This window comes from Camelus ferus, chromosome 5 (assembly GCF_009834535.1).
Source record: "Camelus ferus isolate YT-003-E chromosome 5, BCGSAC_Cfer_1.0, whole genome shotgun sequence".
Taxonomy (NCBI): Eukaryota; Metazoa; Chordata; class Mammalia; order Artiodactyla; family Camelidae; genus Camelus; species Camelus ferus.
The window spans coordinates 15,503,588-15,523,949 of NC_045700.1; the positions used below are offsets into that span (position 1 = coordinate 15,503,588).

The following is a 20,362-nucleotide window of genomic DNA, read 5'->3' on the forward strand; positions in this document are numbered from 1 at the left end:
CACCAAAAAAAAAAATTAATGCAGAAACATTTTAGAGAATTCAGTATGTTGGAATAAATACAGTGATCATTAGTAAAAATAAACACACACCCTCATTTCAGTTGTCTGCCTTTCTGAAGGTTTTTTTCTATCCACGTGCTTGCCCTCATTGAGTTTTCGGAAGCTTTCTAAATGTTTTTCCCCATTTTCCTAAAAGTTCGCCAAATATCACACCATGTAAGTACTCTCAAAACTGTTCAACAAGGGATGCTCTTCCGCTGTCAAAAATGGTGTCTCAAATTCGACCTCCATTTTCCTTTAGTGGTTCGTTGACTTACCCAGACGGCCATTTGTGTCATCCAGTGTATTGCAATTGCTTACCTATTTCTCTCCCCTCCGGGGCTGTAAGACCCAGACAGCCGGGACTTCAGGGTCTTTATGTGTCTGAGGCACAAACACATCCTCAGTAACTGAAAGCCCGTGCTTCAGGGTGATGTCAGCCTCATGGACTTGAGGCACAATCACAGGCTGCCTTCCTCTGCACTGAGTGTCAGAGGCTAGTCCCACGCCCCAGAACTTACAAAGTATGGCAATAAAACATACTGCTAGCATTACACATGTGGCCTTCTGCACATTTTAGATGTACCATGTTCTCTTGTTGGTAAATAAATAAACCAGTAAAGGAATAAACCTGTCTTTCTGAGGTTTCCTCCCTTTATTTCTACTTAAAACTATTAGCTTTCAGTAGAATAATACATGTTTTCATGACATTTTTCATAAACATAGAGTCTACTAACTTTTTTAAACACAATACTGAGTTAAAGCAACCCCATTTTCTTCTCTTCTCTTTGGGGCAGAAGGAAATCTCAAAGGTCTCCTACCTAGTGTGCCTCTAAAGTACATATTATGACAAAAAATTCCCCCAACTTTAACATAGGAAATTTGAGTCTTAACTCTTACAATAACTTCTTCCTTGAGTATAGTCAATTCAAGGACTTTAAAAGAGATTTCCTTGAGATATACTTTTTTATGAATCATTGAAGAACCACTGAATTCTTCAAACTTGATTTTCACTTCTGAAAACCCTATATCCCTGAATGAAGAATCCTTATGTTTCCATGTTTTCTAAGAAGTGTGGAATTTCCTATGTTCACATGTAATATGCCCAGATTTCTTCCTTTAATATTAAAATTCCACTAAAAAGACACATCTAGGTTGGTTTTCTCTCTGGCAATGAAGAAAAATTGAAACATAACATTAATAATGTTCGATTTTTTTTCTTCCATCAATTTCAGTAATGTCCAAAAGTGACGGGCTATATGTAGTTGAATATGGAAAAAGATTTCTTCAGGAAAAGAAAACACATGCTAACTATCTCCTAAGGAGCAATACATACCTGTGGGAGTGTGTGACAATAGCCCTTATGTGACAATTAATTTGGTTTCCACGGCTTTCAATTATCAATGGCCCTGAAATCTCATTCTGTCTCTATTTTCATGTAGGTCCCAAGATAGTATCAATGAGTAGATGCAAGCCATCTGTCTAGACCAAGGAAAACAAGGCTTCTGAGCTCCTAAAGGAAGAAGCTGAAGGAGGTAATGAAGGAAGCCCTGGTGGATGGGCTGTAACAGCATAGTTTATGCTCCAAAACCTTCTTCATTTGTAGAGTGAGCCACACACATAAGGCACGTGCTGCTCAACAAAATGGTGGATTTTAGGATAGACTGGCAATGCCATACTTTCATTCTGCAAATATTACACTGCCTAACGTGTTGGAGGCTCTTTGCTAGACTCTATGGAAGATCTAATGACAAAGAAGGCTTAATTCCTATAATCAGGAAGCATCATATCTCAGAAGACAGATAATGTGTCTATATCCAGTGTGATAGGTTGAACTGTGTCCCCCTAAAATTGTTGAATGACTTCGTATGTTGAAATCCCAGCTCCAAGGACCTCAAAATGTGACTTCATTTGGAGGCAGTGTCTTTACAGAGGCAATCAGTTAAAATGTGGTCAGTAGGGTAGACCCCAATACCATAGGACTAGAATCTTTCAAAAAAGAGGGTCAGTTTGAAGACAGGTACAAATAGAACACCATGTAAAGATAAAGGAAGAGATGGGAAGATTCTTCTATAAGCCAAGGAATGCCGAAGACTGCCAGCAAACCAGAAGCTAGAAAAGGGCATGAAACAGATACCCCGTCATAGCCCTCAGAAGAAAGCAACCCTGCCAACACCTTGACCTTCAACTTCTCGTCTCCAGAACTGTGAGACGGTAAATTTCTGTTGTTGAAGCCACCCAGTCTGTGGAACTTTGTTAGGGCAGCCCTAGCAGATGAATACATTCTGATGTACTTAATATAAAATCTATCAACTCTATTTGTTTGAACCTAATCCATCTCTCTATCTACAAATACACACACAGCTTGGTAAAATATAATGGGTGCCCCAAGCAAGGCACTATGTTTTCAGCAGAAGGAGGGTTTACTTCTGACCAGAAGAATCAAAGAAGACTTAAAAGAGAAAATGGCAGTCACATTCCACACAAGTTAAGAGCCATAAGCCAGAACGCAAACATAGGAACTTATGCAACTATTTACTGCAAAGTTGCTGTTGTTTTTTTAATTGCAGAAACTCACTTCTTTTACTTGCCACTTCGCAGGAAAGTTCAAGAAGACTCTATGAATGATTCAAATGGTACACTTAATATCTAAACCTCTACATGTACACATCATCTTAGTCACAAAGATATTTTAAGTACTTTTATCTTCATCTTCATATGCTTTTGACTAAGTCTACTGTGATATCTAGAAGAAGACACAGTGCTGCATTCTGCTCTATTACAAGACTACTGGCTTAGCTGGTTCCTGGAGTGGAGATGGTTCGTAAATACTCTCTGGCTGCCACCTTCTGATTTGCAAATACGTTGAACTCACCTTCTGGCTGCCACTCTCATTGCAGGGATGTGCACTGGTCACTTGCAAGTAACAAGGAGTTAGGGGTGACCTGTAGTCCTGGAACTGGTCTGTCTAGAGACAGAACCCATGACCAGGCCTCCATTAACTCAGGTCTCTCACAGTGAACCACTACCCAGCCTTAGAAACACTGTCAACTTTCTGATTTATATAAACCATTCCACTTATTAACCTGCCTTAAAGCCTTCGGTAAGAGTTATTTTGGAAGCTTTCACCTTTTGCCAATTCATATTAATCCATATTCTATCAGAACCTAGCTCACCTACTTTTCCTTTCAGAATTCTCACTGTTGAGCTTTTGTAAGAATCACTAGATTCTTCTTAATCTTTTCATACGGATTGTATGAGTTTGGCTTCTCCTTGTTGTGAGTAACAGAAACAGACTCCACCGAGGTTAAGACAGAGGAGGCATTCCATTGAACAGACTTTGGTATTTCAGGAGCAACTGAACCACCAAACCACCAAACCAGCAAAGAGCAGGAACCAGGGAACGTCCAGGGGCTTCTGCAGCAAGAATCCATGTACCTTCTCATGAGATGCTGCCAAGATGCTCTAGCTCAGCTCTGGGGGCTCTTGGTTTCTGTTTCCCACCAGTTTCACATTTAAGATCCCCTGGAATGAGATCCTGAGTGGCATAGCTTGAGTGCGGCACACACTCTGGATTGACTGGCTTTGGCCTGGGGGTCAGGGTCACATAGCACAGTTTTAACCATGCTCCTCCCCAGAGTGGGCTGGGGAATGTCCTCAGGGAAGAAAATGATCCAAGAGCCTAAGATCACATCCTTGTAAGTGGTGTCCTTTCACTGGAAAATGGTTTCTATAGATTTTCTAATTAATCCTTACTTAGACCTATAGCAAAAATACACAACCAAGTATCTTATTTTTTTTCTTTTTTTTTTTTTCCAGGGAGGTTGGCATTTTTATTTTACTTTACTGAAATTTAGTTGATTTACAATGTTGTCTTAGTTTCTGGTATACAGCATAGTGATACAGTTATATACACATGTATATCTTCTTTTTCATAACTCAATACTTTTTGCATTCATTTCAACTGGACTAACTCCATTTGAGGTTTCCTGTTAAAATGTGTCCCTAGAATCGAGCCTGTATCTTGCTTTCTTCATATCGTCTTGACCCTTCCATTACTGCTGTGACTTAAAAATTTACATTAAGCACATTCCTCACTTCTTTCTAGAAAATGTAACTAGCTTTTAGTCCAAATATTGCTTTACATAGATTGTCTTACTGTCTTCACTATCAGCATGACTTAATTCACACTGAGCACGCTTCTAGAAATGCCATCAACTAGGAAACACTGTGCACACGGCCACGCAGCATGTGTAGTAGGAAAGCCAGAGTGTACGCTTAGGAGAAACCAGTGAATCAGGATTCACCTTCCTCCTCTATTTCCTATCCTTCACACCATGACCAGCAAGTGTCACTGTTCAAAATACCAACGGTAAAATTTCAAAAAAAAAAAATGTAAATCCTTTAAAGGCACTTTAAAAGGAATGCCGATTTAGGAAAATTAGAGAGGGAAACAGAAACTCTTACTTCCCTATCTTTTTGTAAACAACATAATCGTGGCCAAATACATTTAATATCCAGCTAGTGTCTGAGCTGAGTGGCTAACAAAAGGGAAAACAAAACCAACAGCAGGGGATTTTAGAGGGAAAAGAAAAAAGACTGATAAGAAAACAGTATCTAACGTCTAAGAAACGAGAAATGAATAGAAACCAATCTGTGAAATAATTTAATATGTTACACGAGGTAAGACCCTAATGGGAAGGAAAACAATTCTCAAATATACGACCATGTAGGATACTCTCAACAGAGGTAAAGATGTTTCAGAAAACAGGAAAACAACTCACAGGCAAACAACAACAGATGTTTTTGAAGAATAATAATAACCCAACAACCAGGCCACAAAATTAATTCTGTCACAACAGGTTACTGTAAACTTTCTGTTAATATGTAATGAAACCTAAGCATTTGAATTATCTGTTTTATTATCACAGTGACAGAGAGAAAAAAATGTTAAAAATGAAGACATTGTTTGTATCTTAAAACCAGAGAAGGGAAAGTCAGGTAGTGAGTGGTTCAAAGAGACAATAAAAAGCCATTTTCTGCAGGATGGCAGATGCCCGCCGTCCTCAAGGCAAAAGATGTTTGAAGAAGTGAGCAGTAGTCTTGGGACAAATTGTGGTTCCATTTAAGAAGGAGGATAGTAAGAGTAATCGTAACAATAATTAACACTCACATAGGGATTACATTCCAAGCACTTTACAGTTAGTTATTAATTGTTTTAATTTTCATCCTAAATCTAATGTAGGCACTCTTATTATCCCCATTTTACAGATAATGAAAATAAGGCACAGAGAGATTATGTATCTGCCTGAAGGCATTGGGCATAGTAAGTAATGATCTCAGGATCTGGCTCCAAAGTCCCTATTTTTCATCTCGATGTGATGGTACCCATATAATTCTAGCTGGAGTTAGAATTTTTAAAATATTTTATTTATTTGTTATTGCATTACTTAATTATTTTATTTTGGTGGTTGGGGGAGGTAAGTAGGTTTGTTTATTTTTACCATAGGTACTGGGGATTGAACCCAGGACCTCATGCATGTTAAGCATGTGCTCTACCACTTGAGCTATACCCTCCCCTGATGGAGCTGGGATTTTTAATTGATGTTTAATTGATGCTACTGAGCATCTCACTGGGTTTTAATCTGACCTGTTCACAAAAGCCAGAGTTTACTAAGAAAAGACACAGGAACAGAGCCCCATTTACTACGCTCAAATCTTAAGTAAGTTGGTAGGATTGAGTTAGTATCAGGACTTAACTAAATTAAGATATAAAACAGAGATCAAGTTATTTGTTACATCAAAAAGCTTATTTGGCAGGTAGTTGCTAGATAAGTAATTCACCAGCTCTTTTCTCTGAAATAATAATGATTGGAACAGCTATCATATCCCACAAAAACCTAAAACAGGCAATAAATAGGATCAATCTTCAGAAAATAAAACACACTAAAGGTAGCTATAGCTGCTTTTGACTGTTACTGGTAGCAAATAAAACCAAAAGTTATTTATAGCATTCCTCATTTTAATGGCTTCTAAATTTGCTTCTCCAAAAGAAATGTATTGGAGGTTAATAAATTTTACATGAAAACAAATAGAATGTGTAAATTACAAAGGATTTATTCCCTTTACTTTGATTCTAGCCATTTTCCCAAGCCTAGAAGAATGACATTCACTAAAGTTTTGTGTGGCTTCTGTGAAATCGTCTCTCCTACAACTAAATAGGTAAAGAAAGGATGTACGTCTTTAGTGGGTAATGATAAATCAGACATTTGTAGCTAAACACACCCTTGATCACAAATGCTTTGTTATTTTCTTGCTCCCTGGCTACGTTCTTGTGTCTAAAAGACAAAAGAGAAAACAAAACAAAGAGAAAAGGATTCTGTAGACACCCATGTACAAGAACAGTGTGACAGTCAAAAGTCACAGTAAAAACAGATGGTCATAGATTGGAATTCCATTAAAGGAGGACAATATATCTGCTTTGGAAAAAGACTCAACCCATTAAAAAAAATTCCTGATAGACAAAGTCTGGAGCTGAAACACATTCTTAAGATCAAAGGCAAAATAACTAGCAACGTCCTAGTTAGTCCAAAAGAAAAGGAAACCCAGCAACAGACAGACTTTCTTGCAAATGGAGAATGTCTTTAGCACAATACAATAAGACTGTTATATGTGACACCTTGATAAATTAAAGAAACAGAAACGCTGTCACAAAAAGAAAAGGAAGAAAGGAAGGAAATTCACAAACAGTGCTCACAAAAGATGGATAAGAGCATTTTAAGAGAATGTGCGCATTGATTAAAGGCAAGCAAGGAAAACAAGATAGCAGCTCTATCTGGCTAACCCCCTACTGCACATGCCTATTGTATTGTTTCCTTTGGCACTGACTACAAGAGAGCTTCATCCGATGTCTAATAATACTATTATTTATAAAATAGAAGGAAAACATCCTGATAAGAATATACCGCAATAGGAAAAAGTCTCCTTCTATATAATCTGAGTGCACAGATGAAAAATAAATGCTTTTTCAAAGTAAGAACAATTACAAGGCAACCAGTGAACAAGATAAGCCCTTGCAGAAGGGGCCACACTGAATCTATTCAACCAACCAGGTTTTGTGTTATGTGAATCCAAGAGCAGACAACTGCTACTCACTGGGAAAACCTGCAGTGCTGTCGAAATCAGCCAAGGCCAGTACATGACTTGGGGAGGAGAATGTTAAAGAAAAGGAGAAAGTTTGGAGAGAAATAGAAGAAAGGGTGACAATACAACTCGTAATTCTTCATTCAAATTATATTCATTGACCTACTACATTTAAGTCAATATGGAAGACACAGAGTTTTGAAAAGTACACACATTCACAATGGCCCCTGCCCTCCAAAACCTAGAACTTACAAAATACTACTTTGGTCCCTGATTTTACCAATGTCCACTTCTTGCAAGTATAAATAGAATGTTCAACTCTGTAAGTGGAGTTATTTTCATATTCTGGTCCGCATCTGTGTATTGATATTATTCTGCAGCAGAGTACAGTTACATTGTATTGAAAGAAAAAATCCAAGTAGAGTGAATATTTTCACAAGTCCAAGTTTAAAAACAGTCTATTGAATATAGATGTTTCCAAACTCAGAACTTTATATGCATGACATTTGCACCTAAATACGTCTAAATACTAAAAAGTTTATATATGAAGTACAGCCTAAAAGGGCATTTCAAAGACTATGCTGATAATTTGCTAGAGATTGTAAAGAGTAAAAAAAATCCATAATACAATTAGCCAGTACTTAGTGAGCATTAAAATGTGGCAGCTACTGTCCTAGATGTTCCTGCTCTTTTTATCTTATTGAATCCTTGCAAATCTATCCATTTTACAGATGAGTAACCAGACCCTCCAAAGAAACAGCCTATGCTGTAAGCCACTGTACTATACTCCTTCAAACCACATCCCTCCAGACGAGATTTCTGTGGAACCTAATCCATTATTGGCTATGAACTGAATCTTACTCTGCTTTGGAAACAGGATCAAACCAAGGATGATGCCAGCAATAATTCCCCAGCAGGGTCTGTAGCCAGAAAGGCTGGACGGCAAAGCTAGGACCTTTGAACAACCCATGACCCAACTCTTAGAAGCATTCGTAAGAGTTCAAAACAGGAATTTCAGGCGGGCAGTTCAGAGAAGCACATTCTGACAGGGTACGGGTAAAGGTCTGGATCTGAAAAAGTCCCAAATGTTCACAAAAGGCAGGATCCTATGAAGGGGATTTCAGGGCTGGCAGTCAGCTGAGCGTTTAAGGTTCAAGGACAGAATTTCAACTTCTACAAGGGATGGTGGCAATGTGATAAGACCCTTAGAGAAACTGAAGTTCAAGGCAGAATTTCAAGGCATCTATTCTGAACGGGTCAAATCAGCAACATTGGTAATCTGAAGACACAACTAAGTGCTTTTCAATTTACATATCCATAAAACTTAGCGTCATTAAATAAAACATGTTAGTTCAGTATTTTGTTCAAACCACACGACTATTAGTTTCCTGGACTCTGATGCGTTTGTTTTGAAAAATGACAAGTCTTGATCTCTGGACACTGACACTGCCTGAGGAATAAGCCAGCTTTAGGCACGTTGATGCCAGTACCAACCGCTGTGAATTCCTTAACACATTGCTCAAACCTGGAGAAGTCTGCCAGGAACAAAATCTAACATGCCTTGCAGTTTTGTTGACGTCTCTTCCATTTTTGACTCTTAACTCTTGGCTGTGAGCTAAACTCTATGAATTCATTCTAATTTTCAGAAGGAGGCAACCGAAGGCCTGACATCAAATTCTACTTTTAAAAGATTTGAAGTTTTAAAGACTGGCTTTGCTTTTTAGAAGAACGTCAAAGCAAGAACTAAGGTGTAAACATTATTCAGACAGAGTAAGCACTTCGCTCTTAACTCTATATGAATATAGACATAAATCTTTAGGCCAACTGACACCTCGGGGCAAAGTCTAGAATCATGGACCGTGTCTTCCCCAGCATCCTGCTCAAAGCCCGTTAGGTCCTAGAAGATACTTAACTGAACTGAAGTCACTGAACACCTACCTGAGTCTCAGATTCTTTACTTTAAACTCAGGTGATATAGTCCTTCCTCATTATTTATACATTACACATTTGCAAATTTGCCTACTCAATAACATTTATTTGCAACCCCAAAATCAATACTTGGGGTGTTTTCATGATCATTTGCAGACATGAACAGAGCATCCGAAAAATGTAAGTGACCAACGCGCATGTCGCTAGCTGAGCTTCAACAGGGTGCCACCCTCCAGCTCTCACACTGGAAACATGTCCTTTTCACGATCTACTGAGTGCCATACTTTGTGCACTTATGTGGCTTTGCTGTTTAAAATGGCCCCCAAATGTAGTGCTGAAATGCTATTTATTGTTCCTAAGTACAAAAAGGCTGTGACGTATCTTACAGATAAAATACATGTGTTAGAGAAGCTTTATTCAGGTATGAGTTATATGCTGTTAGCTGTGAGTTTAATGTTAATGAATCAACAATGTATATTAAAGAAGGTGTCTTTAACAGAAACACACATAGAACACACATGAAGATTACATATTGGTTGGATGATGAAATGTTATCACCAGAGGCTCACAGAAAACTAACAATTTCCCTTAGGAGTGATGGTTTATAATTCACTAAGTCAATGTTCGCAGCAACTTTATAGACTTTCACTACCATGAATTATAGAAGTGACTGTGCTTACTTCACCAGTTGTTTTTAGGTCTGAGGAAATATAGGTTTTGAAAACGCTGGCGAAGTGACCAGCACAAGTAGGCACTTAAGGAATTTTACCCACCTAAATGCAAAATCAGTGTTCTCTCAGGTGTCTGCAAACAACACAATTAAAAACATCCACCTCAGATTCACTGTACTTCATATAAGAGGCTATGTAAAATGAAATTGCATTTAAATGAATTGCTGAAGTCAATATCCTAGTAGGAGTGGGAAATATTAAGATATTTAGAATCAATCAAAAGGCATCCAAGTTCCTGCTCAGGTTAATACTGTCAGAAATAGGCTATCAACTCTGCTAATTAGAATATCACAGCCTTTTATGCATAAAACTTTCAAACAAATCCAATTAAAATGGCAATTCAAACTTGAGCATGTCAGTGACAAGTCTATTACCTCCATCGGTTGCAATTACAAAGTTGTCCTGATAGTAACAAATCCAAGGTTTCAACATAAAGCACACATAAAAGGGGAAACGCACCAACAAGAAATGCTCCTATTTGATGAAGCTAGAGAATTTCCTTTAGGAAATAAGAGTGTATTGCTTAAAAAACCTCTGCCTTGATTAATTATGAGAAACAAATTATGATATTCCTAAGCAGAGATAGATCTTTGTGTGTGTGTGTGTATGTGTGTGTATAAAAGTGTTACAAAGTAACTCTTGGTAGAGGTAAGACCACTTTAATTCAGATTTCACTCACTCACAACCAAGAGCATAGGCAGATATTTCTTTGTTCTATAAAATATTAGATAGATAAAAGAAAAATAAATGATATTAAAGGAGACTAAAGTTTCAGAACACTGTACTAAGAATTTTTTAAAAAGCCTTTCAAGATTTTGAAAGCATCTATTTACATACAACTTATTCATTCATTCAATAGGCATTAATTCCACACATTTTTATGGAGTTCCTCACTGGGCCAGCCATCTGAGATGCCCAGGAGAACAAGACAAAGAGCAGCTTTTCTGAAGTTCACCATCTAGTAGGTGAGACAGACTTGTTAACAAATGCATTGCAAGGTGATAAATACAATGAAAAATGGAACTGCAGAGGAAGCAAAGCATTATTTGTGCTGAAGTTTGTACTCTGAAAATAATCCTTAAAAAGGGGCCTCATTGCCACATTAAAGCACAGTTGCTCCAGAGGCCAGCGTATCAATCAGCTCAGCTCCAGTGAATAGGAATACTTGAAAAATAATGCAACTATAAATCTATACGGGTGGGAGGGAAATCTCACTAACCCAGACTAGTATGGAACAGCATCTCTCACCTTCACTGTCGTCACTTCTTTTGTCCAAACCACGACTAGCTGAAAGTCACTAAGTTGGCCAGAAGGTGGAGGAGGTACTGGATCCTGCCTGTGGTGTTCCTGGCTGGTAGAGGCATTGGAAGGAGAGCGCCCCCAACTGTTGCCATTGAAAACTGACGTGCTCTCATGCGAGAGAGAGACCACGATTTCCATTATCTTGGCGTTAGTTGGCTTGGTCAAGTGATGGAAAGTTTACTCACCTTCCTTTCCCTCTGAAGTGACACACCTCAATTTCAGCAGCACCTATTTTATCCCTTTCTCGTGTCCCTCTGCTTTTAATACAACAGGACTGTGACTGTACGTCCTCTCCCAGGCTTGGGATCCGAATATGAACAGTCCATCTGTAAGAGGTTGCTGGAGAGAAACAGGATCAGCTGAGAGAACTCAACCTCCAGGTAGACCTTGGCCAAGCAGGCCCCCGCACACTGAACATCTGTTGAGAGCCAGGATCCCAGGGCTGAGGGGGCCTTGCTGCTGAGCATGAAGCATCTCTGCCCACTCTGACGAACTGGGCTGTATTTAAAGTGACCTTGAAAGCCCATTTCTAATGAGGCTTCTTTCCTCAGTGCCCTCTGGTAAGGGGTCCCACTCCTGGGCATATATCCAGAGGAAACTCTAATTGGAAAATACACATACACCCCAATGTTCATAGGAACACTATTTACAATAGCCAAGACATGGAAGCAACCTAAATGTCCATCAACAGATGACTGGCTAAAGCAGTGGTGGTGTATATATATACAATGGAATACTACTCAGCCATAAAAAGAATGAAATATTGCCATTTGCAGCAACATGAATGGACCTAGGGATTATCATACTAAATAAAGTAAGTCAGACAGACAAATACTGTATGATATCAATTATACGTAGCATCTAAAAAAATGATACAAATGAACTTATTTACAAAGCAGACAGACTCAAAGACATAGAAAACAAACTTACAGGTTACCGGGGGGAAAGGGGAAGGCGTGGAGGAATAAACTGGGCATTTGGGATTTGCAGATACAACCTACTCTATACAGAACAGATAAACAACAAGGACCTACTGTATAGCACAAGGAACTATATTCAATAGCTTGTAATAATCTATAATGAAAAAGAATATGATCTTGTTTATCTATTCTATATATGCCTGTCAGTGTCTACAAATTTCGAACTCCCAGTCTGTCCCTTCCCACCCGCCTCCCCCAGAGAATGTGACAATGAATATGCGTATCTTCACGTATAACTGAAAAATTGTGCTGTATACTGGAAATTGATACAACATTGTAAACTGACTATAATTCAATTAAAAAAATGTTAAAAAAAAGAAAAAGAGTATAAAAAACATACATATATACATATATAACTGAATCACTATGCTGTACACTGAAAACTAACACAACATTGTAAATCAACTATACTTCAATTTAAAAAATGTTTAAAATAAAAAATCAAGTGTCAGAGGCTGAGTTCCTGCTTTCTGTTCTTCTACCATTTATATAGTTACAGGCAAATCACAACCTCTCTGGTCTCAGTTTCTGCATCACCAAGCCAGAGGAATGGATCAAAGAGGGTCTGTAAGTCCCCTCCTATCCCGTATCTGTCTGTATGCATTACTTTGTAATACATCTCCTACTCCAGGTTAATAATCAACTCCAATTCCTTTACTGGGTCCTTATCTCAGACATAAAATCCATAATGCAAAAACTAGTTTTAAAATACCATTTTATAGTTGATCATGCTGATTCCCATAAATATGAATTTTTTCGTACCTGCCAATCAGATCAACCAAATGCACTTATCAAAATCCATTTAATACATCGTGTGCTGGCATCTTCCAAAATATGCTCACTTATTATGTTTACCAGAAAGAATTTTTAATGAGCAGCTGCCTCAAAATTAATTAATGCATATAGCTCACGCTATAAAGTTACAAGCCAAATCCCATTATAACTAATACGTTTTCAGGGCATAGCTGAAATTGCAAAGGATAGTGAAACTCCAGCTGATGGCCTATTTATTTAGAGCAGTATGTGAATCAACAAAATTACAGGAGCATGAAACAAATAGTTCTGTTCCTGACGCGTATTTTGAATAATATATTCCGTGAAATACTATACCGTGGAATTCTAGCAAATTAAAGAAAACTTACTGATGCTTCATATTTTCCTGCAAACTCTTAACCTTTCTATTATAGAACCTGACTATAGGAAAATTGAAGTATCGACTGTACCAGCTAGATTCTGATTTTTCCTATCCCCCCAACAAATTCTTAAACCAAGGAATTATTTTATAGTCCATTCACTGATTTCCTTCAAATACCACTACTTTTCATTTATACCCTGTTCATATGTTAAATTCCAAAGTATTTTAGAAGGAAACCAAAGCAAGGTAAATAAAGCTGAAACGCTGATTTGCCAACATTTTGAAAAAAGCAAAATCAGGTGCAATTGAAAGAGGATGATTATACACCTTGTTGGCACTTATTCCATTTTTTAGAACAAATGTTCATCCTCACCTAGGGGATGTTCCATCTGCTTCTTTCATTCTGGTTTCATGCTCAAGTTTTAATTATTACACATAGACAAATTACCAAGATCTTAAGATCTCAAAATAAATACCCTGGCCTCATTTCTTCAAATCACACTCAAGAAAAAAATGAAATCAGATTTTTAAAAAAAATCATATTTTAACAACCAATCTTTAAACCAGCAGAAAAGGACAGCTTATCATCATCATTTGGGGAAAATATAAACTTCATTATCCTGGGAAAGTATTAATTCTAGACTTGCCTATTTTACAATTACAAATTTAGCTAGGCAGATAGAATATCTACTCTCTTGGAGCCTAAACTCCAAAATTAACGTGCAGGTATATTTTGAAAAGATGAAAAAAAAATAAAATACTTAAATAAAAGCACTGAACATATACACAGCAGACAATACATTACAACTGGACATCAAGGCAGGAGCATCTGCGGTTGGTACAGCAGGCCAGTACAAATATGACACGGAATCACAGAAGTGACCAACCTTGACCACATCAAAGCTCTGGAGAAGAGCAGAAGCTTTGGTACAATGCACTCCTACATTTTGCCTTCCCCCACATCTCATCTCAGACACCCCCAAAGTAGCTGTATAACTGATTTATTTTTCATCCAGATGGCTGGCGTCCTGTAGACAGACTTAAAATGCTGACTGTGTCTTGGGCATGCTTATTCAGTGACTCTTGAAAGCCATTATTCACTAATTTCACGTGGAAATGAAATTTCAGCTTCCCATTGTGTACGGATAACTCAGCCACTGACGCCACGTACAAAAAGTGCTTTTTGCCAGGCAGGAGTGGACGGCTGGAATGCAAAAGGCTTCCTGTGTGCTTCCCTGGCTCGGGCCCAAGCCGGCATATGGTGGTCCCACCAACCACCTCCATATAGAACACTAGGTGAATGCTTTAAGCAAGCCCTAGTAATGTGATTTACAAAGCACACACAGGACTGCTGCTGTTTGCCTCTATTTTCATTCAGGATAGAAGATTCATCTTATTGTGAATAAAAGCATTTGATTACATGTTGCTCCCTGGCATCCACTCTCCCAGCTTTATCAGCAGTTAACACTTTCGTGGCACGAGAAATAATCATGAGTTTCTCAACTTTCTCACTTTATCATCTTCTTAGTCTAGAATGCAATCCTCAACCTGGGCTTCACTTCCTGTTTCCCATCTAGGACTAACAGGCGAAAAAAAACTGGCTTTTAGAGAGCGATCACTTGCTTTCAGAGGTCAAAGAACTTCCTTCCCCTCCCTCTTTGGAGTTTTATTTCAGAATCAACAGTGCTACCCAGCAGTAATAAACAAAAATCCACATGTGAATGTACATGAACATTTCATACTATAGCCGAGCAGCTCAAACATTCTTATTTTTTTTTTGGGTGGGGGGAGGTAATTAGTTTATACATGTATTTATTCTTAGAGGATATACTGGGGATTGAACCTAGGACCTCATGCATGTTAAGCATGCACCTTACCACTTGAGCTATATCCTCCCCCCGAGCAGCTCAAACATTCTCAAAATAGTTACAAACATTATCAAAATCACTAGTGATTTCTAGTCCTGAAATCTGACTTTTGGGTCTTCCCAAGAAGATTTATTTACATCATGTTTGCAAAATACAATTTGTATTTAAAACTAGAGGCATTGTTCTGGCACTCGGCAAGGGAGGCACCAAGTCATATCCTGGGATCATCACTCATTTCCAGCAGAAGTTCCCAGAGATGGGAGATATGCCTGTCTAGGGAGATTCTTTTTCCTCTCATTCTGAGGAGTAAATGGCTTTTCCTCCTCTACTTTGATCCAGGCTGCCACATAGCTCTCTGTTCCTGCCCTGTATCTGCAGGAGGACTAATAACACTCCTTTTCTCAGATACCCCAGGAATGTGTTTTTGTCCAATTGGCCTTCCCCAAGCTTGTCTCCTAGATAACTGAATTTCAGGATGAGATGAATGATACGCATCATAGGGCTATTGGGGGCATTAAAAATAAACACGATCAAGACAAAAGGGCTCAATCTCTATGTTGAATTACTCATGCAATTTCTGAAAATAACCAATGCTGTCAGAATCAACCTGGTAAATTCCATTTTCTTTTCTTTTATTCTTTAAACAAACAAACAAACAAACAAAAACGACAGACAGTACAGACAGAAAAAATAACTTTGACTTATTCCCGGAGTCATGTTCTACTGTAAAGAAAGGGAGATTGCCTTGCATCACAAAAGTGAATGTGCTTTAAAAAGAAGAAATTGGCTCTAGAAAGAAGGGGACATCCATGGTCAAACAGTGGTGGTTCTAGAATTTCTAGAAGGGGCTTCAAAGGAGCTACCTCAGAATGAGGAGGCAGGGTATTTGTCTCGAAGCTGCACTTGAAGAGCCAGTTCACACTTCTTATTTGGGCTGTAGGTTTACTAAAAGTGGCTAGAGTAAGTGGTTATTGGAGATGCCACCGTTAACTGTTTCAATGCAAACCTGGGCAAACCCTGGGAAGGATGCAGCTACTGCATGCAGTACCAGCCAGACTCTTCTTAGAAGTCAGCTTGGATCTATCAGCCTTCAAAGAAATATAAACGATTGGGGGGAAGAAAAGTGATATAAATAAATGATTGGGAAAATATTTTTGAAAAAACAATACAGGCACTCAAATTTCGTACAATTCTAACTTGAGAGACACATAAACATTAACAAAAGTGAATGTCTATCCCTCCTCCTCTCATATATCACAAATCATTATTGGGAAGATATTTTAATAAAAGGTTCATACAATAGAGTACTTTATACAGAAGATCAGGGCCTCATGGGCACAAATGCTAAGTGATTATAAAACTAGAGTAATATGATAAACTTCAATGGATTGCTTGTGTTCCAAAATTAAAAAAAAAAGAAGAGCTCATCATTACAACATTAATTTTATATTTTAAGTGTATGTTGTCTTTGGCTGACCTTATTATAATGAAAGTCAAAAGCAATCACTTTCAGGGTCCTTTGAGAAATCATTCTTTGTACCCATCTTAAAAAAAAAGGTGAAGAGCAGTAATATACCTGGCTTCTTCTATAATTTAAGGGCAGCCTCTATTTTTTTTTAAATCATGAAATAGAATTTCAGTTGGTAGGGAGGAGCTCAACAAAGTTGCACCTGGAGAGACGTTTCCACAAGTCTTTTTTGAACAGAAAGGCAGCTCTAGTTGAATCTGGGATACATGGCAGGATTCTCACAACAAAGCAAGCCTGCTTCCAACAGACCCTAGATTGAGGAATTTCATAGCATTTCATCTCTGGCATAACCAGCTCCTGAAAAATACTTACCTTGGTAGCTACCATAAAATAGTAAAGGTATAGCAAGGGGGAAAATGCTGTGACAGCATTTTCTTTTGAATCAGCCCAGTAGCTAGGAAGCTATCTTTTAAAAGCCAATTGGTCCCCTTTCCTGCAAACCATATAAAATAACAACTATTTCTCACCCTCAAGGATTCCATGGCTGGAGGCTTCATTTTTCAATATGTTCAACTTATTTAAGTCCTCTCCAGCTTAAGGTATTTGCAAGCTGAAGCTATCATATTTGAGTGATACCATGGATTTAAATTAGAAAACCCATGAAGGTATCTCTAAATAAGGCAGCAAAGAGTCATCATGTCCAAACAATGACATGTATACATTTGTTAAATCTGCTTGATATTCTCCAAGAAATATAGCATTTCCTTCTTTAAATTTCTCTACTTCTCCTCCTCTAAGGTAAGAAAGCCTGTAGATTCCCATAACTTATAATGTCCTCAGCCCACATGTTTCTGTGGCCACAGGCTGTGAATGGCAATTCAGGGTTAAGAGTTTCCTTTTAGTTAAGATTTTTCTTATGTGGCTTCCCCAATAGGAAAGTGGTAGATAAGTTAAAACAAAATAAAGCAAGTCTATAGTCTGACTTTTTTCCCCATGTGGATTTTAATTATAATCCATTCAAAATGGAACTCTCTTCAGAAATCTGTTTTTATGTGATTTAACTCTAATTTTTGGAGTTTTACCATTTAATATCTTAATTATACTTAAACATTCTTTTGGTACACAATTTGATAAAGACAGATATTCTTTATGTTTGCTTTCCTACTCTAAATACCACTTTAGTTCACCTTTATTGTCTCTTATTTTCCTTAGTCAAACCCCCTCAGAATCTATTTCTCAGTATACAACCTTCTCTCATCAACAACCCCAACTGTGAAATTTGCAAAATCAAAATAGAGTAACTATTAACTTATGAAATGCATACATTTCTCTCATTGATTTTGTCTGCACCATCTTTCTCGTTCACTCCCATAAAATTTATTCACAGCCCATATTGTGCATGACTAGCATGACACTTAAAAAATTAAAGGCTATGATACTCAAAGACAGTCTTAAAGAACAGCGAAGCTAGAGGACACGCTGCTTCAATAATCATTATAATGTGAGAATTGAGATCGTGTGTTTCAAGCAAACAATAAACAAACAGACCTATAGAATAAAATGGAGTCAGAAACAGACTCACACTTAGCAATCACTTGATATGTGACAAAGATAAGACAGGAAAATGGGAAAGGGCAGTCTTTTCATTGTGTGGTTTGGAGTCAGCTGGGTATCCACTAAAGGAAAAAAAATGACTCATGATCCTTTACTCAAATCATACACCAAAATCTATTCCTGAGAGACTACAAATATTGCAGATAACAATGTATCCATTTTAAAAATCATAAGAACATATATCTTTGTGACTTTGGAAAAGGCAAAGGTTTCTTAAAGAGGACTCAGTAGGTACTAAGCATAAAAGGGAAAAATGGATAAATAGGCTTTATTAATGATAAGAATTTCTCTTCCTCAAAAGATACATTCAATAAAATGAAGTGGTAATCCTCAGAGTAGGAGAATACACTTGCAACACCGATATCTAATTAAGGACTTGAATCCGTAATATATAAAGAACGACTCCAAGGTGGGGCAGAGATCGAGATGGCGCAATAGAAGGACAGGGAGCTCACCTCCTCCCACAAATACTTCAAAACTACACCTACGTGGAACAGTTCTCACAGGATACCCACTGAACAAAGCTGCAAGAAAGCACCATGTAAGTGGGTAGGATAAAAGGGACGGGGGAGAACTACTACAGATTAATAAGTAAAAAGAGAAAATAGAAATTGGAAAATGGAAAATTGGAAAAACACGCAAATGACTTGAATGGACCGTATCACAAGAAAGGATATCTGAATGGTACATAAACATAGGGATCTCAATTTCATTAGTTTTCAGGGAAATGCAAACAAAACCACAATTCAGTACGGCTGCTACCCACCAAAGTGGTTAAGTTAAAAAAAAAAAAGGGGAAATATCATTTGTCTGTTGGCAAAGATGTAGAAAATACAAAACTTTCATAACTTAATGATTTAATTTTATCAAGAAAAAAAGAGAGTTATGGCAGACACTAAAGGATTATAATGCCAGTACCACAACTAACGTGCCTTCCCATTGCTGTGCTGCAGGGGTTGGGAAAGAAGGATAGCTGAGGACTGAATTCATCTAGAAATGTCTCATGGAAGAGCCGGATGAAGTGGAGGCAAGTGCAAACACTGAATTCCCAGTCTGAGGAGAGAGAGAGAATGATTCCAGGAAGGGAGGATGCGGGAAGTGGGGAGATGAACAGTGACTGTAAACAGACTAAACCTGCAGGGCGAGGTCAGTAGAGAGGAGCCGCTGGGGATGAAAACACTGACTACCAAGCTATTGTCTAATGGAAAAAAAATCACTGTCCACCCTTAGATAGAACAATGGCATGAAAAAAAGTTTGTGGAAAAAGATGTATTTATTCATTCCACTACATTTACTGCAATTTTCTGCAAACTTATTCAAACTGTGGGAAGCCATATATTCACTGAAGATTCAAACCATTTCACTGCAACCAATTTTCCTCACCCATTTTGCTAAAACCAATATTTCTCAAGTAAAGGGTAGACCAAAAGACTAGAAGACACCACAGTGCATTACCCAGTTCCTTAGGAAGAATGTGCATATTGCAACCGATCTGGAATCAGTGGGTGACATATGGCGGAGGTGATATGATGGATGTATGCAACGGCTGACTCACCAAGCTTGCCTTCAAAGTTTCACTGGGTGATTTGGCATTGTTTCATGAAACTTGTTTTCATAATGTGTGTGTATGTGTCGTGTATGTGTATATATTCACATGCATGTGTATACTGAGTTCATATATAAAATGTATTTCTTACTGTGGTTTGCAGTCAAAAAGGTTGGAAAAACATCCCTCTAGAAGTAGAGTTTCACAGAATGTATCTTAATAAGCAAAGCATTGAATGTGTGCCAAAGAACACGGGATGATGAAGACACACACAGATAGATGGACAGATAGACAGTATAGAGTCTAGAGTAAGGGTGTAGAGGAAAAGTCTAGAGTAAGATGACATCTAGATCCTCCCCAGTCCTTGTTTAAACCTCGGGGTAATTTGCTGCTCCCTGAATGTCCTTTCCCCAGGGGCTCCCCAATCCAGCACCCTTTCAATAACATCAAATGAGGCTGGGATTTAATCATTTCCTACACCCCACCTGATCTATCTAACAAATGCTGATACCTCGCAGCTAAAACCAGTTACATCACACGCACCATTTAAAGTAATGGCCATTTGTATTTATAAACTGAGTTCCATTTGGAAACACCGAATACACAT

General features: G+C 38.0%; 1 protein-coding gene, 1 long non-coding RNA gene and 1 other non-coding gene across 4 annotated transcripts in view; all 3 read right to left on the reverse strand.

The window, feature by feature from the left end:
• The window catches only part of NCKAP5 (NCK associated protein 5), an 829,955-nt gene that overhangs the window by 511,598 nt on the left and 297,995 nt on the right, over nt 1-20,362 (reverse strand). The gene's annotated exons all lie outside the window — the stretch shown is intronic.
• Nucleotides 246-20,307, reverse strand: LOC116663585. The gene is made up of 3 exons (XR_004319790.1): nt 20,241-20,307; nt 9,939-9,944; nt 246-257 (listed from the first exon to the last, which is right to left on the reverse strand). It is a non-coding gene; the product is annotated as an uncharacterized LOC116663585 (long non-coding RNA).
• On the reverse strand, nt 5,544-5,616 carry TRNAV-AAC. The gene has a single exon. It is a non-coding gene; the product is annotated as a tRNA-Val (tRNA).